The sequence below is a fragment of the Vipera berus genome (assembly GCF_964194415.1).
Source record: "Vipera berus genome assembly, chromosome: 5".
NCBI lineage: Eukaryota > Metazoa > Chordata > Lepidosauria > Squamata > Viperidae > Vipera > Vipera berus.
Window position 1 is genome coordinate 87929500 of NC_138207.1, and position 25216 is coordinate 87954715.

The 25216-nt window shown below is 41.3% G+C and overlaps 1 protein-coding gene across 1 annotated transcript in view; it reads left to right on the plus strand.

Moving 5' to 3' along the window:
* Window positions 1–25216, plus strand: part of CTNNA3 (catenin alpha 3) — a gene marked incomplete at its 5' end in the record, with an annotated part of 847188 nt that overhangs the window by 345454 nt on the left and 476518 nt on the right. The window lies entirely within an intron of this gene.

Below are 25216 nucleotides of genomic sequence, written 5' to 3' on the forward strand. Positions count from 1 at the left end.
GTTGCTTTGGTATCGGTAAATGCAGTCTTATGTTAAGCTGCCCCCAGTGGTGAACAACATTATGGGCATGTGCAGAAATGCCTCCTTTCTCTCTCTCTCCCTCTCTCTCTCCCCCCCCCCCCGCTCGTTTTCAATCTTGCAAATGAATTAGCTCTGTGCTGGGAAATGAGTGATTGTTCTGGGTCACTAAATAGCAGCAGACTGGACAACCTCACTGTGCTCTAGTGAAACAGTAGTTTTGGCTGCACCCTCCTTTTTCCCCCCTCTTAGATAATTTAGCCAAGCCTTTTGTGCTGGCACTTTTTAGTGAGCATGAAGCTCACTTTTTCTGTTTAGGCACGAAGGCATACACCTACACAAGTAATGCATACACATCTTGTGCAATTGAATACCTCGGTGTGTTATGTGATTTGAAGCGCGCTAATCCAAGTTATTACTTTGTTATTGGTAAGATAACAGAGAATGTCGATTGGTGGCCCCCAGGGGGAGATCCTTCTCTGTGGGCGCCCCGGAGCTGTGGAATCAGCTACCGGTAGAGCTCCGGATGGCGCCCGATCTTCGCTCCTTTCGTCGCGATCTCAAGACGTTTCTGTTTGTTCAAGCCGGCCTAGCCTGATGGGGATTGGTGGGTTTTTTTATTTTTGGTGTCTTAATTTTAACTTGGTGTTTTAGAATTTTATTCCAATTGTTTTAACTTGGGCAATTATTTAATCTCTTTTTAATGTTTGTATTTAGTATTTTATTCTGCCCTGTGAACCGCCCTGAGTCCTCAGGGAGAAGGGCGGTATACAAATATTATTAAATTAAATTAAATTAAAATTAAAATTAAAATTAAAATTAAAATTAAAATTAAAATTAAAATTAAAATTAAAATTAAAATTAAAATTAAAATTAAAATTAAATTAAAATTAAATTAAATTAAAGATCTAGGAGCATCGTGAGAAAATCAAACACGGTGAGCAGCAGGATAATAACTTTTGTTGGTTTGTAGACACACCTCTCTGTGCTGAAGGGCTCATTCTGAATGTTTGACCTACATCTCTGAAATGTACAAATCTGCCCTAACATTTGAGGGCTACTTCTGAAATTTGGCTGCAAAGCCCCTGTTCCACCATTATCTGACTGTGGCTGAAGGGCATGAGGCAAAGCTAAACCTGTAGAGCTGTTCATTTTCTAATCAGGCTGTTAGTCTGGCACCCTTTTGAAGATAACTTTATTACTGTAATTTGGGAATCTGTTTACTTTAGTTTTGTAATGCCAAATGTGAACTTCCTGCCATTTTTATTAACTTGAGTATGTTTATATAATGATAAAATGGACTTTATTCTGGCATACAAAAAGTACTGGGATTCAGTGCATCTTTCCTGACCTCCTTGTGGCTAGATCGCCCACATTGTCCATAGGAACATAGATAGTTAAGGGTTTGCAAAAGTGAAGCCCCTGTTTCTTTATCCTGCCCATTAATTTAGGTGGGAGTCTTCCCCGGGGGTGTTTTGATGCATTTTGTTAGAAAGAAGACAAGAGATCAAGTCCCATAGCAGCATTTTAACCCGAGATTGAAAATGAAAATTGAAGACATATTTGTTTTGAAAGAGATTCTTATTAGATTCTGTGTAAGTGAAAAGCACATACTAAAAACTTAAAAGAGAAAAGGATTTCCATTTCAGTGGAGTAAATAGGAAGACATCATTTTTACCTTTCAATAGAGATTTAGACTGAATTCACTTCAGAAGATAAGGGGTTATTTTTAGAAAGATATAAATGAGAATTGGAGGAGATGGAAATGGAGGTTTCAGAGGAAAATACATAACAGTCACAACAGAGGCAACAGGAATTGGAATAAAGATATTGCTAAATTAGGCGCTACAGATATGGACTTTCCTAAATTTTGGGTTGAAGTATAGATTAGAAATGTTTAACATGGAATATACCGTAAATGGAGCACATGCTCCACAAAAGAGTAAAAAATATTTTGGGTTGAAGTATAGATTAGAAATGTTTAACATGGAATATAAATGGAGCACATGCTCCACAAAAGAGTAAAAAATATTTCATTATTTGATAAAAGTATAAAGTAAGACATTATACCTACAAGAGACTTATACCAGGAAAAAAGATATAAAATATTTAACCTGTAAAACCTTAAGCAAAGAATTTATTCCAGCACAAAAATAATTGGAGTCATTTTGTACATTAATCCTCAATTAAACCCAGGACTTCTATTAATGATTAATATGGTAGATCTGTTGAAGTACATGTAGTCCTCAACTTATAACTATTTGTTTAAGAAGAGTTGAAACTTGTGATAGGCTCAGAATAAGTGACTTACAACCTGTACTCATACTTCTGCTACTCACTACTCACAACCATCACACAATCACCTAGAGTCACATGATCACAATTTTGACACTGATATGATATGCCGGCGTTAACTTCCCTCTGTCCTGTACGTTCCCACAGAGAGGGCCTCCTCAGGGTACCACCGGTCAGAGAATGTCGGCTGGTGACCCCCAGGGGGAGAGCATTCTCGGTGGGTGCACCAATCCTTTGGAACCGCTTACCGGCTGAACTCCGGATGGCCCCCGACCTTCGCTCCTTCCGGCATGATCTAAAAACTTATCTATTCGAACAAGCCGGCCTGGCCTGATGGATTTGGGTTTTAATATTATTTTAACTAATGTAGTCTTATTTTTATTGCCCTGTACACCGCCCTGAGTCCTTCAGGAGAAGGGCGGTATATAAATCAAATAAATAAATAAATATTCTATTGGAGAAAATAGATGAATATCTTAGAATGCAAAATTTAGCCACAATTACAGACAAGCATAGAACACAGAATCATAGGGCTGGAAGGGACCTTAGAGGTCTTCTAATCCTACCCCTTGCTCAAGGCAGAAGACCTTATACCATCCTGGTCATTTGGTAGTCCAATCTATTTTTGAAAACCTTCAGTGATGAAGCACCCACAAAAGACAAATAAATTATAAAGGGGCCTATATTAATAAGGGAAGTTTCAGAAGCAACTGAAAAGAATAAACCGAGAAAGGTGCCTGGACCAGCTGCATTACCAAGTTTATATTATACATGTTTTGAGGAAAGAACTTTTACAACCTTTACAAAACATGATGGGTTCTATTCTACAGGGAGGAAAGATGCCAGAGACCCAGAAAGAGGCTAATATAACATTAATTCCTAAAGAGGGACAAGATTTGACTTCAGCAAGAAATTGCAGACAGTATCATCTTTGAATAACAACTATAAATTGTTTGCAACAATTTAAGCTGAAAGATAGAAAATAACTTTGCAAAAATTTATTCATGAGGATCAGTTAGGGTTTTTAACCTAAAAGTTAGTTGAAAGATAATGTTAGAACTGTGTTAGATATTCTGGGATATTTGGAACAACATAATAAAGAAGCTGCTTTGATCTTTTTAGATGCAGAGGAGGTTTTTGACAATTGGAACTGAATTTCATTTTGAACTGGTTTTGGAATTGTGGAGAGAATTTTATTATATGGGTGAAATTGATTTATACTTCACAGATGGTACAAATAATCATTAATGCAGATGGTACAAATAATCATTAATGCAGATTTAACCAAAGCATGTGAGATACAAAAAAGAACATGACAAAGTTGTCCTTTGTCCCTTCTTTTGCTTATTTTAGTTCTTGAAATATTGAACAGAGACATAAGACAATATTAAAAGACTGCGGACAAAAAGATTAAAAAGGAGTCATACAAGTTAAGAGTTTTCACAGTTTACTTGGTTGTGTTTTGGCTAACCCTTTAAAGGAAGTTAAACTTTTAATGAATAAATTAAAATAATTTGCAGCATTAGCAGTTTACCAGGTTAACAAACAGAAGACAAAGATGCTAACAAAAAACATGAAGTTAAATATCAAACAGAAATGATGAATAAAATATGTTGTAAGATTAATACCTGGTATTCATATAACAAATATGAACTCTAAGTTATTTCAAAATAACTATGTTAGGACATGGAATGAAAACCAAAAGATATATCAAGAAGGGACAAAGTAAATTAACACTGCTGCATAGAATTTCTGTAATTAAAATATTTTACCTAGAATGTTGTTTTTGTTTTAGACACTAACCATTTTGACAACTGATCAATGGCTAAAGGGTATATCTAAACTTGTATGCAAAAGAAAGCATCCCAAGTTAAATGTAAGGCAAATACAAGATGCAAAGGAGAGGAGAATTGGGTCTATCAGATTTGAAATTATACTTTGCTGCCTGCTGTTTAACATGAATAAAGAGTGGGTGTTGTTAACAACAGAAAGCTATTGGAGCTAGAAAGACATGATCTGGGATTCTGAAGGCATGACAAAACTAAGGTTAATGTAGCTTTCAGGTTTTCCATTCTTAGAAAATGGAATAAATACAAATTGTAATAAGGTTGTGTCTGAAAGTCTATGGAGATTCTCAGTCATTCAGGTCATGGTTGTCCTAAAGATGCTTTTTCAGGAGGCAACTGGACTTTTTTGTTTTTCTTGAAAGACGTTTCGCTTCTCATCCAAGAAGCTTCTTCGGCTCTGAATGGATGGTGGGGAATGGAAGGATTTATACTCCTTGCAGACAGCTGGTCATTTGCATTCTGTTAGAGTCGTTGAGACCACCTGGAGGTTTATCTGTGTCTTCAGGGTCACCTGAGTAGTGCAAACGGGTGTGGAGCTTTCTTGGCTGTAAGATGTTTTCCACCCTGTGTCTGAATGGTGCGGGAGAAAGAAAAACAAGAAAGTCCAGTTGCCTCCTGAAAAAACACTTTTGGGTTGTGTTTGAAAGCTCTCTCTATATTGTCTGATCTGAAACCCTCACCTGCAACTTAAAAATGACAGAGGTAAAACAAAACAAAAACAAAACAAAAACCAGATGATCCCCTGTGAATTTTGCAAATATTGTAGCCCCTGATTTCTGTATTAAGACTTTCTATGGAAGAAAAATGGAAGTCCCAAGATCTTTCTTTTCCACATTCACACCAATATATTGAATCTAAAGAATGAATTGTTGTGCTGTAAAAATTTGTTTTGAAGTTTCAGAGCCTGAAATGAGTTCATTGAAAGCAGGAGAACTATAGGTCTTGAAATCACAGCAGTCAAACAGACTTGACCTGGAAATTGGCCCAGGCAATTGCATTCTAGATGTTTTAAACACACACACAAGTATCCTTAGGTGTGCCGGTTATATAAACCATTCTCCTGTTTTGTTTTGTTTTTAGCATCAGTCCTTAATAAATTATTTTTAAAAGGTTCTGCCTAATTTATAGGTGCATAAGCTTCCCTGGACAAGGTCCCATCACTTCTGCTGATGAAGCTATCTTTAATGTTCTGGCTAACTTATATGCATACTATGTTACATAAGCCAAACTTCCTCAATTGAGTACCCTCTGTACATATTGAATGTCAATGTTCATAATTCCCAACCACCTAACAACTGTGTTACTAAACAGTAACAAAGTGATACACTTAATAACTGTGGCAAGAAAGGTTGTAAAATGGGACAAAACTCACTTAACTGTCATGCTTAACAACATAAATTTTCAGTTGTGGTCATAAGTTGAGGACTACCTGTCCTGTAAACTTAGGTTTTATGAATTCAGTATTCAGAGTTGTACTGATTTAGTTTAAAAATAGCACTAGCATTACATGAGGCCTTAAAGATTGGAAAAGTGGATTTTGTCAATGCTTTACAATTGGTGCAGGTTCAAGTCCCACCAGGCTCAAGGTTGACTCAGCCTTCCATCCTTCCGAGGTAGGTAAAATGAGGACCCAGATTGTTGGGGGCAATAAGCTGACTTTGTAATAATGCCGCTGGGGGGGCGAAAGCCCTAATAAGCAGGCATATACATAGAATGAAGGCTATTGCTAAGCACATTGATTTGTGCTTTAGATTGTAAGCCGCCCCGAGTCTTCGGAGAAGGGCGGGATATAAATGGGATTAAAAAAAAAATCTGAGGTCATCTGTTTCCACATTTTGCCTAAAGCATATTTGAGGTTTCTGCTTGGTGAAACATATGAGGAATTTTTCAGGAAATTAAAAATAATCCATAAAATAAATGAAATTGCCAAGAAACATTTTATCTTACATTTTATCAAGTATACAGTTAAGAAAATTGATTCTTGAATTATTTAGCATATACACATACACACGTGCATGCAGGGCTTTTTTTCTCATAGAACGCTCAGAACGGAGTTCCGGCACCTTTTTTGGATGGAACCTTGTAGGGTAGGCAAGGTGGGCTGTATGACATGTGTGAGTTCCGGCACCTTTTTATTTTACAAAAAAAGCACTGCGTGCATGCATGCACGCATGCATGCACATGCACACACACACACACACACACACACACAGACCTGCATACATATACAACCTGAGTACATGTACACACATATATACATTTGCACACATGCACACATACACAAATACAGTATATGCATAAAAGTAAAGGTAAAGATTTCCCCTGTCCAGTTGTGTCCGACTTTAGGGGGATGTGCTCGTGTTCGTTTGCTAGCCAAGGGAGCCAGTGTTGTCCAAAGACATTTCCGTGTTCACGTGGCCAGCTTGAGTAAACGCCAAGGCGCACGGAACGCTGTTACATTCCCACCTAGGGGCCATCTATTTATCTGCTTGCATTTGTGTTGTGACTCAGGGCCAGCCTGTGGGTCCGACAGCCGGGTCCGATGTATCGGAGGACTCAGATGAGGGGGAGGAGGGAGACGAACCGGCTGATGATGGTTTGGAGGCTTTGCAGAGTCCTCAGCCGGGGACCTCTTCTCAGCTGCGTGAGCCCGAGAGTGCGGAGGATGATGACCCACAGCTGGCCCTGTTCAAGGACGCCCGACGCAGGAGGCAGTCGAGCAGGAACAAACAAAGAAAGGTTATGGGACTCCTCGGGAGGAGGCACAGGGAGACCACGCCCTGAGCTCTCTATAAAAGGAGTGTTTGGGGAGGGGCTGGTTGCTGAAAGCAACTTTTCCGCTTGAGAAGACAAGCTCTAGTGTTTTTGTTAACTGCGTAATTAAATCTTGGCAGAAGCCTTTTAGCCTTGGACGCTCTCCAGTCTCTTCTTTTGAATAGGGGTTTGCTAGAAGAGGGCTGGTTCAGAACAATTTGCATGTTTTTGAACTGCTAGATGAGCAGGAGCTGGGGCGACTATTAGAATTAGAATAGAGTTAGAAGGGACCTTGGAGGTCTTCTAGTCCAGCCCCCTGCTCAAGCAGGAGGACCTATACCATCTCAGACAGGTGATTGTCCAGTCTCTTTTTAAAAACTTCTAGCGATGGAGCGCTCACAATTTCTGGGGGTAAGCTGTTCCACTGGTTGATTGTCCTTACTGCCAGGAAGTTTCTCCTTAATTCCAGGTTGCTTCTCTCTTTGATCAGTTTCCAACCATTGTTTCTCATTCTTCCCTCTGGTGCTCTGGTGAACAACCTGACCCCACCTGCTTTGTGGCAGCCCCTCAGATACTGGAATAATGCTATCATGTCTCCCCTATTTCTTCTTTTCTTTAGTCTGGCCATATGTTCTTCACATGTTTTAGTCTCCAGGCCTTTGATCATCTTAATTGCTCTTCTCTGAATTTTTCCAGATTCTCAACATCTTTTTTGTGATATGGTGACCAAAATTGGCTGCAGTATTCGAGGTGTGTTCTCACTAGGGCTTTATAAAGTGGTACTATTACTTCATGTGATCTTGAGCTCACTTTGTCACACGGCACTCATGTCTCGAACCTGGCCTGACAAGTTCAGTACCTTTGACTGCTATATGCATACACATGCACATTTATTATCAAAACAATTGTAAGAGCTTGGCAAAGCCTGATACTGGTTTGCCTGTTAATTTTTTTTTCTGAACCAGCTGAGCAAATATTTTTATTATTTCTGTTTTTAAGAGGTTTTATGGAACTTCTTAAAGTAAAATTCTTATGGCATTTTCTTTATGGAATGTTTATTTATTAAAAAGGTGTGGGAAATTCTTCTGATACACGATACATTTTTTTCTTTTTCTTTGTACTGCTGTTGCATGGTGGAATTTAGCTAAGGAAATCTGGTTTTTCAAATTAACTCACAGGGTGGTAAATATACACACATGGAATCACCTAGCCACTTTCTGCAAGATGGTGATTTTATTTATTTATTTGTTTGTTTGTTTATTCTGCATATCTCAGGGTTCGAGGTGATTCTGGTCACAGAATATTAAATATAGAAATCACACACATAAACATACATTTGTGTTCATAGATCCATATATGCTTTACTCAAGAAGCAGGCGAGACAGCAAGTTAACAGTTTAACTTTTTATTTGGAACCAGGCAAAGAACAAGGGAACAAGACATCTATTTATACTGACAGCTGCCGGCGGCTTGACCAATCAGGGGTGAGTCTGCTCCCGCGCCGTAGTCTCCGCCAATCGGAGCCGTCCGGTTTTGACAGCTCGGAGCTGTCATCTGTAGCGCGTGTTGAACTGTCAATTGTTGGCGCTTGCGCGGTTTCGCCCGGCAGCTTTTGACAGCTGTCAAAAGCTGCCGCGGTTTTACCTCAGCCCTTGTACTTCTGTTTAATTCACTATAATAACAATTAGTAAATACACAACACCCCTTCCCCCTCCCTCTGATTGAGTTGAATGTACCCCAACTGTTTCTTTTTAGGGTTTCCCCATTCGTAGTCTTTTAGGTATGGGGGAGGTTTCTTTAATCTCTCGGAGCGCCGGGGGGTAGTCTCGGTGGTATGTTCTGGTTCTCTTGGCGCTTCTTGTGTTGGCTCCGGGGGTGGGGGGTTTGGCTCTGCTGGATCTGCGTTGATTGGAGTGGGGTGTTGAAATGGTATGTTCCGGTCAGGGGAGTTTTGGCGTGCCAGTCTTTGCGCCGGTGCTTCTGTCGGTATTTCGTCGTCACCCCTTCCCCCTATAGTTTGAGGACTGCGTTGGCGTAGTTGGTCTATGTGTCTGCGGATGTGTATATTTTGTCCGATGTCAATGATGTAAGACAAGGGACCTGTTTGTTCGATGACCACCCCTTGTGTCCATTTGTTTCCTCCCCCGTAGTTTCTCGCCCAGACAGCTTGCCCAGTGGTGAGGGTTCTATGATGGAGGGGCAGTTCTGGGTCTGGAGGGGATCTGTCTGGGTGGAGACGGTCCAGTCTGGTGGTCAATCTTTTGCCCCAGCGAAGCTCTGCTGGGGACTTTCCAGTAGTTGTGCAAGGCGTGGTGTGTTGGGAGAGAAGAAATTGCGCCAGTCGTTGGTGCCAGTTGCCGGAGATGATCTTGCGCAGGGCCTCCTTGGTTGATTTTACCATCACCTCTGCCAAGCCGTTCGATGATGGGTGAAAGGGAGCCGAGGTGGTGTGCCTAATAGAGTTCGCCGTTGTGAAACTCTGGAATTCGTAGGAGGTAAATTGGGGCCCGTTATCGGAAACTATAACATCAGGGAGGCCGTGAGTGGCGAATAATCCCCTTAAAACTTGTATAGTGGCCGAGGAGGTTGTGTTGGCAACCGGCGCCACTTCGAGCCATTTTGAAAAGCTGTCTACGACAATTAGGAATGATTGTCCCTGGAACGGACCTGCATAATCTATATGGATGCGGGACCAGGGTGACTTTGTCGTTTCCCATCTATGTACGGCCGCCTGTGGCTGAGCTGCTCTAACCAGCTGGCAGGCATAGCAGCCAGCTACGTGTGCCTCAATGTGTTTGTCTATACCCGGCCACCACACATAGCTCCTGGCCAGGGCCTTCATTTTGACGGTGCCCGGGTGTCCTTCGTGGAGGCTATCTAGCACCTTAAGCCTGTGTTTGTCAGGGATGATTACTCTGCAGCCCCACAAGAGACATCCCTGATGGGTGGATAATTCCTTTTGTTTTAAGAAGTAAGGTTGGAATTGTGGTTCTTGGGGTGCATATTGCCAGCCCATGGTGACATAGCCTAGGACTCTGCCTAGGATTTTGTCTCCCGCGGTAGCTGCGGAGATATCTTTGACAGTTAAGGGGCATTCTGGCAGTTCTGAGATAGCCAGTATCCTTCCAGCTGGTGCTGGGTCTGGGTCAACAATTGGCTGCGGCAGTCTGCTCAGGCCGTCTGCATGGCCCATGGTTTTCCCTGGCCTGTATTCTAGTTTGTAGGAATAGGCTGATAGAAATGTAGACCATCTCAGGATGCGGGGAGATAATATTTGTGGTGTTAGCCTGTTTACTGTAAAGAGTCCTAACAGGGGCTTATGGTCAGTGTAAATAGTAAATGGTCGACCATACAGGTAATCATGAAATTTTTTTACGCTGGCCACTATAGCTAGAGCCTCTTTATCGATTTGAGCGTAATTCCGCTCAGGTTTTGACAGCGTTCTCGAATAGAACGCTACAGGGGTCTGTATTCCTTCTTTAGTTAAATGGCTTAGGACCGCTCCGATGCCGTACGGGGAGGCATCGCAGGCGAGACATAAGGGCAGCTGATCGTTAAACAGGGCTACCGTTGTGCTGCTGGAGAGTAAGTTTTTTAGGAGATTAAAACTTTTATCATGCTCAGGGGTCCACGCCCAAGGTTTGCCCTTGTCTAATAATCTATGTAAGGGTTCTGCAATGGAGGCTTTATGCGGTAGGAAAGTGTGGTAAAAGTTGACTAACCCTAGGAAAGCCTGAAGTTCTTGTTTGTTTTTGGGGGTCGGTGCTGTTTTGATAGCTTTAATTTTTGTGTCCGTGGGGTGAATTCCCTTAGCGTCTATTTTAAAACCTAAGAACTCTGTTGAGGGCACCCCGATGGAGCATTTGTCTCTTTTTAATTTGAGACCGGCCTTCCTGAACCTTAGGAGTACCCTAGTTAGTTTGTCCGCCAGGTCATTTTCCGATTCCCCTGCAATTAGGACGTCATCAAAATATGGGCAGACCCCGGGAATTCCTTTAAGTGTTTTTTCCATGATTTCCTGGAAGATTCCCGGGGCTGCAGAGATGCCGAATTGAAGGCGGTTAATTTTGAATGCTCCCTTGTGGGTGACTATTGTTTGAGCCAAAGCGGTGTCAGGGGTGACAGGCAACTGTAAATACGCCTGCGCCAAGTCTAATTTGGCAAATATGGCGCCTGACTTGATGGCCGCGAGGATGTCTTTGACAGCCGGTACCGGGTAGGCATGTGCGTTTAAAGCGAGGTTGAGGGTCGCTTTATAATCGGCACATAATCTAATTTGGCCGTTTGGCTTAACTGGGGTCACTATGGGTGTCTCCCACTCGGCCCCTTCTACCGGTTCGAGGACCCCTAAGTTTGTTAATCTGTCAAGCTCCGCTTCTATTTTTTCCCTCAAGGCGAAGGGAACCCTTCTGGCCTTGATTCTGACAGGCATTACATTTGGGTTCAGTTTAAGTGATACGGGCGGTCCCGTGTATTTCCCTAGTGAGCTGTCAAAAACGTCCGCGAATTGACAGCAGACGGATTCCAATTTTGACAGCTGAATGGCGTTGACACCTGTCAACGCTATTCCTAGTGCCTCAAACCAGTCTAATCCTAGCAGGCTTATTCTGTTTTCTTGGGTCACCAAAATAGGAAGGGATCCTTTAAATTTTTTGAACTCTACGGGGACGGAAGCTTTTCCCCGGAGTTTAATGGGCGTTTTCTGGAAGTCGGCTAGGCGGAGTTTGGTGGGTCTAAGGGCGGGCCTTTCCCAACTTCGGTTACAAATGTCCCTGTACGTTTGCCATGAGATTAGTGAGACGGAGGACCCAGAGTCCACCTCCATCTCACAGGGAATTCCGTGAATCCGGACGTCCACCTTGATTTTGGGCTTAAGAATGCTGTGGACTGTATGTTTCTCCGCCCTCCCCCTTACATTAGACACTGGGGTTCTGGGGCTGTGCCTAGCTCTGAGTGTATATGGGGCCATACCTTCGGCTGTCACCTCCAGGTCGTGCAGGTTTTCCCGGCTCCGGCTGCGGCACACGGCTTTGAGGTGGCCTGTCTTCCCGCACCCGTGGCATTTGGCACTGCGGAACCGGCACGTTGCCCTAGGGTGGCTTCCGCCGCAACTGGCACACTTCGCCCTGTTTGTCGGGAAGTTGGGCCCCCTCTGATTGTTGGCAGGGCCCCCCTTGTAGTTGCGTTGCATCCTCAGTTTCTCGAACCGCCGTTGCACCGCGTCTATATCTGTGGGGCCATCGTCGTCCTCAGACCCGCTGAACCTGCCGTCTTCCTGGTGCACGGACCCCCGTGGTCCGCTGTCCGATACCCGTCGGTCGTCTCCGTGGCAGTCTTCGTATGCGATGACTTCCCTAGCCACGTCGGTCATTGTCATTTCAGGCTTGGCGATCAGCTTCTTCCTCAGCCGTTCGTCCTTAAGCCCTATGACAATCTGGTCCCGGATTCGGTCTTCCAAATCCGGGAACCGGCACCGACGTGCAGCATGTCTGACCCTGGTTATGAAGTCATTTGCTGACTCGTCAGGAAGCTGGAGTTTCCGAGCGAAGTTCACTCTCCAGTAGAGTTCTGACTTGAGGGGCATGAAGTATTTACTCAGCCCCTCAGTGAGGTCTGCATAGGAGATGGTGGCGACCGGCTCCGGGGTGAAGATCCCCACAGCGGCATCATAAACGGCGGGGCCGCTGAGCCAGAGGAGGGCGGCCGCCTTGGCCCGGTCATCCGTGATCTTCTTGACTACCAGGTACCCTTCTACCTGGCCCAGATGCGATTCCCAGCCTTCTGGGTGGCGGGTATCGAATTCTCGAATGTGGCCGTGGTTCGTCATGCTGTCTGAGTTGAGGTGTCGCTGCTTGCGTTGAATGGAAGTTTGACTTCCAGTGACTTCAGCAAGTGACCAGCTCGGCTAAGGGAAAAAATCTCTTCTCCCCTTAGGTAGTGACTTCAGCTAAGCAAGCAGCATCCCATCCTCGTCGCCAGTGCTTTACTCAAGAAGCAGGCGAGACAGCAAGTTAACAGTTTAACTTTTTATTTGGAACCAGGCAAAGAACAAGGGAACAAGACATCTATTTATACTGACAGCTGCCGGCGGCTTGACCAATCAGGGGTGAGTCTGCTCCCGCGCCGTAGTCTCCGCCAATCGGAGCCGTCCGGTTTTGACAGCTCGGAGCTGTCATCTGTAGCGCGTGTTGAACTGTCAATTGTTGGCGCTTGCGCGGTTTCGCCCGGCAGCTTTTGACAGCTGTCAAAAGCTGCCGCGGTTTTACCTCAGCCCTTGTACTTCTGTTTAATTCACTATAATAACAATTAGTAAATACACAACAATATAAGTATTTGCACATATCCCTTAACTGCTACAAGCAAACAGTGGAAACAGTGCCAAAGAAGATGAAAAGAAAACACAGAAGCATGATAACAAAACATGTTGTTTTCAATTTTTACTTGGTTCTATTGTCTTTGAACTTCTTCATGTTAAATATTTATTCCTTTGCCTGATTTGTCATAAGAAAAAAGTAGTACAAATGTAAATATAACAGTTAAAATCCAAGGATGTGTACAACATCCCAAGCTTGAAACATTGTAAAGTTGGAACATCTGTTTTGAGTGATAGTTCAATAGATTTTTGTGTGAGCGAGAAATGCTTTATTTATTTACTTACCACATTTGTATCTCACTGAATGTGAAGCATATGGTTGTCTGATCAAAGCAGTAGAAGGCGTTTTAAGAGAGTTGAGGTTGATGCTGTCCCTGATTCTCATGCCAGATAATGTCATTTGGGGAACAAAAAAAGAAGAGATGGTAGGAAGCTTTAAGGATGAGAAAAGGCCTTAAAAGATCTCTCTGTTTGAAAAGGCAATATTAAGAGCCTCTGGATTTGAATCTTGGGACTGATATCCCTTCTCCCCCTCCCCCCTGCAGAGGTTTTCTTATGTGCCTCCCTGGAAAGTCTTACGTATGGCTTCCTAATATCTAAACTCCTTGTGCTTTTTTAGGAAAGATAAAGAGAGTGGGATGTGTTTTGTGGGCCCACTGGGAAAGAAACTTTGAGAAGTGAAACTTTCCATGTTTCTATGGAGCCCTGGTGGCGCAGTGGTTAAAGTGCTGTGTTGCAGGCAAACTCTGCCCATAGTTTGGAGTTTGATCCTGATAGAGCTTGAGATTGACTCAGACTTCGATCCTTCTGAGGTGGGCAAACTGAGGACCCAGATTGTTGGGGCAATATGCAAATAATGTTTCCTCATTATAAACCATCCAGAGAGTGCTAAAAAGCAGGGGTCCCCTATTCGGAATGGGCTGTGCGAGAGGTCGGCCGGCATGCACACACATGCGTGTGCAGCTCCACTCGTGGGGGGTGGCTGGCACAGACGTCCATGTGTACTGGCCCGCCCCTTGAGCGAGTGGACCTGCGCACGTGCTCATGCAAGCCAGTTTGTCCCTCATGCGGCCTAGTTCACCTCTCCCTCCCCCTTTGCAAAGCTGCAAAGGTTAGGGACAGCTGCTATGAAGCACTGTGGGGCTATACAGAAGCCTGAAATGCTATTGCTGTTTAGAAACAGTTTTAACATTGATGCAGCCTTAAATTGAATTGCCTTTTTTTCCCAGCCACATCCTACTACTAATATTCAACCACTAATTTCCAATATTTTGTCCTGAAGTGACATTACCAAAACATGTTTTCTCTAGCTTATACATACATACATACATACATACATACATGTGTGTGTGTGTGTGTGTGTGTGTGTGTGTAAATTATTCAATTATTCAAGAATATAGCCTGCGGATAGCCTTGGGTTAGGCTGAAACAGGAAAGAAGATTTAACCAGCAAGGTATTTAAAAGACTTGATAAATACTTAACACACACACACACACAATATATATATTGATGTTTTGCTGGATATTACCTGTCCCATCTAATTTTGTATCATCGACAAATACCTTATCTATTAATAAAAAATTTGAAAAATACGTGCCAGGACTAAACCTGATGGTTTCTCCCACTTGCCTTTTGTATCAGTTTGGTAAGAAATCATGGATGAGCATTCTTTGAGTAGAAAGTTTGACCCAGCTACTTAATTACCATGAGATTTATGTTGACTGGGGACAAATAAATAGCAGGTTGATTGAGAATGCTGGTAAAGACTTTAATAAAATATCATCAGGTACTCTGTTAAGTGCTTTGCTAAAATCAAGACATTGTGTGAAAGGTATTTCCACAAATTAATTAACAAAATATTCAGTAAAAAATAAGATAAATGTATAGTCTGCTAAGAACTGTGATTGACAAACCCCTGCTGCTCTCTGGTAATAGCCATATTGATTTCAAAATGCTATATTGTTTTAACAATATAAAATTTTCATAGATACTAACTTCAGATAGACAGATCAATGGTTTCCTGGATCTTCTTTTAGTTCCTCATTGAATATGGGGCAACACTTCCTCCCCTCCTATCATTTCTCAAAGGTTATGCACAAAGGGTTGTTCCCAAGTTATCAGCTACTGTGTTTCACCAACAATAAGTCCTAGCTTGATTTTTGAGGGTGGGTTAGGCCCTAATATAAGCCCTATCCCAAAAATAAGCCCCAGTTTTGGGGTGAGGCACAGACCTAAAAATCAAGCTGGGGGTGGGAGTGTGAAGCTGCCTCATCCGCCCCGCACCCACTTACCTTGCAGCCAGGCCTCTCCTTGAAGGCCCACTTCTTCTTCTGAGGCGTCTTCTGCAGACAGGCCTGCATTTCTCAGTCACAGGGCTTTCCGGAAGGCCACTGCAGTCGAGAAATGAGCTATGGATTCAATCCATTGCTCGGTTCTGCAAGATCTCAGCAGCCAAGCACCTAGCTATGGATTGAATCCATAGCTCCATAGTTGGCTGCTTAGGCCTTCTGGAAAGGCCTGACTGCAAAGTCCAGCCCGAATGCAGCTGCAGAACTTCGGCCCCAGAAGAAGTGGACTGTCTGGGTGGAGCTGTCAGTGCCGGAGGTGAGGTAAGGCCTACCCCAAAAAGAAGACCAGGTGCCTCTTTTGGAGGCAAAAAAAAAATAAGACTGGGTCTTAGTTTCGGAGAAACATGGTATTTCTCAGGATAGCCCTGGATTTTTATATGCATTCAAAGAAGCATTCTTCTGTCACTGTCAAAATTTAATCCAGCCTTGCTGTAGACAGCACTGAAAGAGTAGCTCTCCCTTCTGTTTGTTACTTCTTAAATATTTTCACATCTCCAGTAAACATTTGATTTACTGATTCTCTTGCCTTTATTATGACTATCACTGAGTAAATCCTTTTTCTACTTCTTAGCATCCTTTTCCAACTTCACCTCATTTAGAGCTTTGGCTTGCCTGATACTATCTGTACAGTTGCAGGGTATCTATTTGTTCTTGTTCTAACTGACCAAATAGACATTTTCCCCTGGGTTCATACTGCTGCTATATAGGGCAGCATGAATCCTGGAAAAAATACAGACATTGTTAAAATATTGCCAACAAGTGCCACACGAGTGCTTCTGCACACTTCAAAACACATTTCCCTCTTCAAAATTGAAGCCCTGCACAGCCCTAATATTTATGTGGAAGAGGATGAAGGAAAGGTGGACCTTAGGGGACACACAGGCTTTGTTTATGGCAATAAGAATCCTTCAGTATTACTTCCTGATATCTCATATATATAAGAGACAATTGGCCTCCAAGCCATATTCTAGCCAAGTAGCCTGGAATATTGCCATGTTGATGAGATTTATGGTTGTACATTTCTGCAAGACAGGAAGAAGGGACAGAAATCTGTTGCAACATCACAGGGCAAACCACATCCATTATATCTTGTAGGAAATATTGTGACATTGGGAGGAACAATAGAAATTTGTAAGACATCTAGCATCATGATGTTATGATGTACATTTCATCATGTCGGCATCATTGTGGTTGGAAACTGCTCCTATGTTAAAGATGACTGAGTAGTTCAGCCATAGCGATGGAGATGCATTTCCCCTTTCTTGCATTCAGCCTATATTCACTACTAAACTGACATTTGCCCTGTTATTAAGGCTGAGCTTGATCTAGGTAACAGAAACTATTTTGAAATCTCTGAAATCTGATATTACTATACATTGCAGCACTTGGCCAAGTGTGGAATATTGAAAATTGATGGGGTGATTGTTGATTCAATGTGGTAAAGTCAGGACATGGGTGTCTGTAGGGAGCCATGATTTCATCAAAATGATGAAATGTATGTCCTGATGCTACAATGCAAGATCCAATCCTTGCATATCTGCACAGGATAACTAATGTTAAGTAGAAAGTAGTTGGAATTAATATCATAAAGTTATGGCACACATTTTGTCATCCCCTTTCCCCCTCTACCCCAGACATTCACAATGCAGGATGAATTAACCAAATCTTCCATTATAAAATTTTTGAGCCATAAGGAAATCAAGCCTAGCTTCATCCAGAACCACTTTTACCAGCTAGGAAGGGCAAAGATCAAGGACACTTGTGATAGGTTTCACTTCTCCAAGGTTCTCTTTATATCACTGGGAAAGTATATATTATTTCTGAACAAGCAAACTCACAGATATAGTCACTGGACCTATACCATCTTGGATGCCGTGAAGAATTTTATTTGATGGCACGTAATCAATAAGGGACGTGGTGGCTCAGTGGGTAAGGATGCTGAGCTTGTTGATCAGAAGGTCGGCAGTTTGGCGGGTCGAATCCCGAGTGCTGCATAACAGAGTGAGCGCCTGTTACTCGTCCCAGCTTCTGCCAACCTAGCAGTTTGAAAGCACGTAAAAAATGCAAGTAGAAAAATAGAGACCACCACGGTGGGAAGGTAACAGCGTTCCGTGCACCTTTGGCGCCTAGTCATGCTGGCCACATGACCATGGAGACGTCCTCGGACAAGCGCTGGCTCTTCGGCTTTTGAAACGGAGATGAGCACCGGCCCCTAGAGTTCGAAACGACTAGCACGTATGTGCGGGGGAACCTTTACCTTTACCTTTACCTAATCAACCAATATTGTATTGTCTATACTGTTTGGTTGACTAAACTTCATCTTTCTCCCACAAAATTTGAACGCTTTGAGCAAGTTCCTTTTTAGACTGTTTTGTGCACATGCAGAGTGATAGAGAAGAACAATTTCTTCACTGCCATTGTAATATAGACTAGGAGAATGACAGAAAGTCAGATTCTTTTGTTGCTCTGCTTAGCATCATGAGAATGTTTAGTAGGTGTTTCTAAGGATCTAATACTAGTTCAGGAGACCTTTCCATTTGTGAGGTAATGGAAGTGTTCTGCATCTAAAATATCTATCAATTGCAGCCTGTGATGAATGAAAAAAAATGTATAATTTTCATTGGAAGACTTTCTGGGAAACTGGAATTTGAAGCTAGCATTTGTATTAGCTTTCTCCGCTTGTATTAAACTGTCAGCCATCAGATGATTTGTAATTCTCTCTTTTTTTGTATTCTGTCATTTCCATAATACTGTAACTGGGATATAGAAACATTTCAGAGCTTTTCTAAAAGCTAAGTCACTCTATTAGAATAGATTTTTCCATATATTATGGGTTTCTTTCATGCAAGGTACTATTGTGTGAAAGACTATCCAGATTCTATGTGCGTAATATTCTGTGTGATGTTATACATTGTACACACAGAAAGAATGAGAGTGAGAGAGTGAGAGAGAAATGGGAACTCACATAAAATAAGAAAATCTTAGCCAAGGAATAATGCATTTAACAAAATGAAGCATGAGTTTCTGTGATGACCATATATGAGTCATCTCATTTTATTTAATTGAATTTCAGTCAGTGAAGTTATCTGTAAGATGCAAAGTGTTCCATATTAATATCACAGTGGAATAAATACTATTGGCTATTTATTTTGTCTATCAACTTGGACATCAGCAGTTCGGCCCTATGCATCTGTAGTAGGTTCATTGCACAGTGCTAAATGAAGCTTATTCTTAGGTGTAGCGTTTTATGTTCTGAATTGTTTTTTTGTAAAGATCTTTACAGTGTGTAACCCTGTAAATAAAAATCAAAATAAATTTCATTAGAATACTTAAGAGCCCTGGGGCAAAATTATGTTATAGAATTTATTGTGCAGAGGTCTCCTTGTGCTACCAAAGAGTTGCACAGACAAGGAAGGGCACTGAGAGCAGTAAAAGTCACACACAGAAATACACTGAGTTTTAAAAGCAAAAAGTATTTTACTTTGAGGTGGTGTAAAAACAAAAATGCACAGTCAAAAATAAACAGTCCAAGTAGCAATCCAAAATACAAAGTCTTCTTACCGGTCCAGAGGTCAATACACAGTTCAGGTTTACAACAGTAGTAAACCAACAGCAGAGCAAAAACAGTAACAGTAGAAAGCAGTGAATTCAGAGAGAGAGAGAAGCTACGTTCCTAGCTTCCTCTTATGGCCATGAGAACACTTACACACCCATTGGCCAATTAACAACTTAAAGCCATAGCATTATGGTTAATATATTTTCAACCCAACATTGTAGGCTAACACCATATGCCTAACATTCTCCCCTTTGGGTAGAATAATATATAACTCTTACAATCTTATGCACATTCTTTCACAATTAGCATTGTGTTTCACAGCACTTTGTACCTTCGTAAAATGGTCTGCAATATTTACATCAGATGGACAATACTCTAGCTGTATTAATTTATCCTTGACACATTGTCTGACATTTAAATAACGAAGATCAGTATGTTTAGATCTTGTTCTTACTGCAGCATTACTAGCCATCTTTATCGCAGCTTGATTGTCCTCATACACAATGAATGGATCATTTACATTTAAACCCATATCTAACAATAATTGTTTGTACACTAGCAGTTCTGTACATAACACTGATAGACATGAAAATTCAGCCTCCATTGTAGACAAGCTTATGTGTTTTTGCCTAATGGACTTCCATCCAATCAAAGAATCACCCAACATTACAGCCAACCCTGAGGTAGATTTACGACTGTTTGTATCAGAGGCAAAACTCGCATCTGCATATGCAGTAAGGATTAACTCACGATTTGGCTCTAGATATAACGAGTAGTGAATAGTCTGTTTCAAATACCTTAATACTCGTTTAGCTGATTGCCAGTGTCTAACAGTTGGATTATTGTTGTACCTAGCTAATTGATTTACACAGTAAGAAATATCAGGTCTAGTCCAATTACTCAGATACATAAGACTTCCTATCAAAGATTGGTACATAGTCTTATCAAATACAGGACTCTCAACATTAGTGTCCTTAATATCCATAGCCATCGGAGTTTTTGCTGGTTTACACATTTCCATATTGTATCTCTTTAATAACTGAGATATTTTACTGGCTTGTGACACCTTAAAACCCCTATTTGTTTTCACAATATCTAACCCCAAATAGTGGCTAATTTCTCCAAGATTTCTAATTGTGAATTTATTTTGCAATCTTGAAATGATAGTTTGTGCTTCTAACTCAGTTTTTGTTATTATTGCAATATCATCTGTGAATAATAAAAGAAAAGATAATGCTCCGTTGTGTTCTCTTCTAAACAAACAAGGATCAGCATTACTGGCTACAAAACCTAATGCACTTAACTCATTAACTATACATTTGTTCCACTCATAGCCTGATTGTTTCAATCCATAGAGGCTTTTCTTTAATTCCCAACAATCATGGTCTCTATCATTGGTCAATCCTGGTGGTATTCTTAAATAAATAGTATGTTGCAATGGAGCATGTAGATATGCAGTTTCAACATCTACATGATTAACCATATATTGGTTTTTAGCCGCCCATACTAAAGCTGCTCTTAAAGTAGTCGCCCTTAGACTGGGTGCAAACACTTCGTCATAATCCTCAGTAGTTTGGGCAAAACCTTGTGCAACCAAACGTGCCTTATGGGTTATAGTTCCATCTACTCCTTTCTTTATCTTATATATCCATTTACAACCTATAGCTTGCTCACCAGGTGGCAGTTTTGCTTTCTGATAAACCTTAAGATTCTGCAAAGACTTCAACTCCCTGTTCATTGCAGCTTTCCATGATGCTTGTTCCTTTTCAGGATAAATCCTGATCTCATCATAGTTAGATGGCTCTACACTAACTTGACATACTATACTAGCTTCATAGCGATCAGGTGGATGTCTGATACGCATTGAACGCCAAGGAATTACAGGGCTTTGAGTTTCTGACTCCTTTCCTTCCTCTGATTCATTTTTTATCTCCCCTATCTCCTCTTCATCTTTCATATTTACAGGAGATGTATTATCATTACTAGTTACGTTATCAGAGGAGTCCTCAAACACTAGAGGATCAGTATTAACAGTTACTTGCTCTAACCTATCCCAACCAACGTGCTCAAGGAATTTTGCACTAGCACTGTTATATACATTAGTTGTGCCTCGTTCCCAGAAACGATATGATCTGTGGTTAGCTTCGTAACCTACGAAGTATAATTGCCTAGCCCTATGTTGGCCTTTACTCCTGAGTTGTGCAGGAATGTGGACCCAAGCTGGGGTGCCAAACGTGTGCAGGTAATCAAGGTTTGGTCTTCTACCATGCCATATAGTATATGGTATTTTACCAGTAGAAGTATTAACAACTATATTCAGAACATGGTTTGCACATTTTGCTGCCTCCCCCCACAGTCTATCTGTTAAGCCAGAATCTCTTAACATAGTTCTCATCATGGCTTGTAACGTTTGCCCACGTCTCTCAACAAATGCATTATGTTGTGGCCTATATGGGGCTGAACGTTTATGCTCAATACCAGCTGATTGTAACATATCAACAAAACGCTTATTTGTAAATTCAGTACCATTATCAGTAATTATGCACTGAACCTTTCTCTTTGTTTTCCTCTCCACGAACTTCAGCCAGTTTGCAAATTGTTGGAAAGTATCTGCCTTTGACTTAAGCAGATAACAAAAACCATATCTAGAGTAGTGGTCCAATATACTTAAAACATAACATGACCCTCCTAAACTTGGTTTCATGGGTCCAATTAAATCAGCAAACACAACTTCCAAAGGTACAGTTGTTTTGAAGCTGTTTATCCTGTTGGCAGGAGTTGCCTTACTCTTTTCCTGATTACAGGCATTGCAATTCAAATACTTACTACATGGCTTCAGTTTAATTCCTTCTACTAACTCAACTGTTTTACGTAGTGAGTTAAAGTTCACATGCCCTAGCCGCCTATGCAATAAATGTATACACTCATCATGTGGCTTCTTGTTCTCACATATTGAGTTAGCTTTAACTGTACTAACCTGGTTACTTGTGAGAACGAATAAACCATTTTTCAAATTTGCAGTTACACAGGTTCCATTCCTCTCAATAGTGCATTGCTCCCCTCTGAATGTTACCACAAACCCAACCTTAACCAATTCCCTTACAGATAACAGGTTGAATCTTAGTTTAGGTATATATAACATAGGTAACTGTTCATCAATGCATGGACAATAGGAATTACCTTCACCAGAGGCCTTCATCCTCCAACCATTGGCCAGTGAAACATATTGGTTGCTGTTTTTCATATTAATAAACCTCTTTTTCACTTTAGTAATGCATTGTGAAGCCCCACTATCAACAACCCACAATTCATTATTTCTGGATGTTGGTTCATCAGAAACAGCCAAACCAATGCCCTTCTTAGCCTTCCCACTGCTATTCACATTCTGTTTTTTACCCTTTCTACAGAATTTGGCTATATGCCCTCTAGCCCCACAAGAATAACATTTCTTGACGTTGTAAGCAGTGGTGAATTGCTGCTCCTCTTGTGGCTGTGTCTCTCTCAGCTGGTCTCTGTCACGCCTCCTTCTGGACTCTTCCAGCAGTCTCCCAGTAATGTTAGTCAATGTCAGTTCCTCTCTGGTCAGGACTTCCAAAGAAGAAACATACCCATCATAACTCTCATCCAAAGATGACAGAATAATGTAGACCTGATGCAACTCTGAAAAAATCAGCTCCTTTTCATGAAGCTCTTGAAAAGTTGCCTTCATGTAATTTAAATGGGTCAGCATATCTCCATTCTTCTGCAGACGAGCCCTAAACAGCTTACGCGTAAGGTGTATATGTGCACCCACACTGTCACGAACATAAAGCCTTCGCAAAACATCCCAACACCTAGCAGCAGACTCCTCACCACGAATATGGACAAGCTGCTGGTCATTCAGTGTTAGTCCAATAATGCAAAGAGCTTTCTCGTTGCTACGTTTAAAGTCATCTAACTTCTTTACATCCTCTTCGTCATCTGGATCCCAAGCAGTAGTATCTGGTGGGTTATTTACAACAGCCCATAGTCCTTCCTTGCGCAAAAGCAAGCAGCATTTCGTGGACCAGGAAACATAGTTTGTCCCATCCAACCGGGTTATCCAGGAGCTGCCTGACAACAGTTCCTGTGCCATTTTACACCAAATAGCTAACACAAACTCAGGTAGGAATACTGTGTGAACTTACTCTCAGTACAGGCCTGGGCCCATAACCAGTGTTATGGAATTTATTGTGCAGAGGTCTCCTTGTGCTACCAAAGAGTTGCACAGACAAGGAAGGGCACTGAGAGCAGTAAAAGTCACACACAGAAATACACTGAGTTTTAAAAGCAAAAAGTATTTTACTTTGAGGTGGTGTAAAAACAAAAATGCACAGTCAAAAATAAACAGTCCAAGTAGCAATCCAAAATACAAAGTCTTCTTACCGGTCCAGAGGTCAATACACAGTTCAGGTTTACAACAGTAGTAAACCAACAGCAGAGCAAAAACAGTAACAGTAGAGAGCAGTGAATTCAGAGAGAGAGAGAAGCTACGTTCCTAGCTTCCTCTTATGGCCATGAGAACACTTACACACCCATTGGCCAATTAACAACTTAAAGCCATAGCATTATGGTTAATATATTTTCAACCCAACATTGTAGGCTAACACCATATGCCTAACACTATTACATATTTCACTTCTCCAATCTGCAATAAATAGCTGTCTGCCGAGCTGTGAGAACTGTTAAACTGTAGACTTCCTTCTGTATAAAATTTTCTTTGACCTTTCTCAGTGACAAGACTCAGGAGATCTTATCTCCAGCTTCTCAACTGCATTATTTCTTAATGCACTGTGAGATGTCATGTCACAAATGAGGAAAAATTCAGATTAAATGCTGGATCTAAATTCACCAGCTGATCTGAAAAAAACTGAGATTACGGTGCACAAGGGTGAATTTCTATTCTACCCTTCATACTAATATTTTTATACTGGTAAACACTAACAACTTCAGGTCAATTATTTTCATTTCTTGGTGCAGAGCATATATTATATTAAAAACCATGTCAAACTAACAATTTTGTGTGTGTATATACATATGCATATGCTTTATATATAATCTTCCAAGAAGTATTTGATATTTTTGTGATTTGGATAAATAAATAATAGTGCTCCTTTGAAAGGTTGAAAGCACTGTATCTGTTAATTTCTTAGAGCTGTCAGAAGAAGATTAAGGTTAGGGAGGTTTTTGATTAATCTATTGTCATCACTTCATTTCCCCCCCTCTTTTGACAGCAGGCTCTTATTAGCAGCATTATTTACAGAGTTCATCATAAAGACTCATTAGACAGTTATTCACATTTAAATTGATTAGTCTTGATTTAAGTACTGCCTTTTCTACTGCAATGATAAAAAGTTTCAGGAGAAAGATACATCTCCTCCTGTTAACTGATTTTCTTTTGCTGAATTTGCAGCTGACAGCCCATTGACTTTTCTGATTTTCATTAAAAAAAACTGAAAAAATGTTTGTTGTACATAGAAAGTATATGGAAAAACCAACATATCCCTTTTCTATTTATAAATCCCACCCATAAGAAAATGGATTCCAGTTCAGATGGCTTTTCCTATTTACGGTAGTCCTCTATTGCAACCGGCAGCAAATCTCCAGGATTTTGATTTGTGATTTTCTCCTATCACCTGATTTTTTTTAAAAAAAAAAAAAATAGAATCCCAAATGCAGAATTTGGTAAAGGTAAAAAAGGTAAAGGTTTCCCCTGCCCAGTCATGTTCGACTCTAGGGGTAGTGCTTGTTGTGTTGTGGGTTCTGAAGAGCAGGGAAGACGCCAGGCAGATGAGTACAGAAGAAACATAGCTTTATTGTAACTAAGACTGAACTGTACTGGGGGTTGGGGGAACGTTGCACAATATATATAGTCCACATGCTCTGAACAACCAATCAGATTGAACCCATTATTCCCGCCATGTTAACTGCTGCCAGGACTGGAGACGTCCTAGCTGGGTTGCTGGAGAACCGTTAGTTAAACCCCCAAAAGCTCAGTACATAACA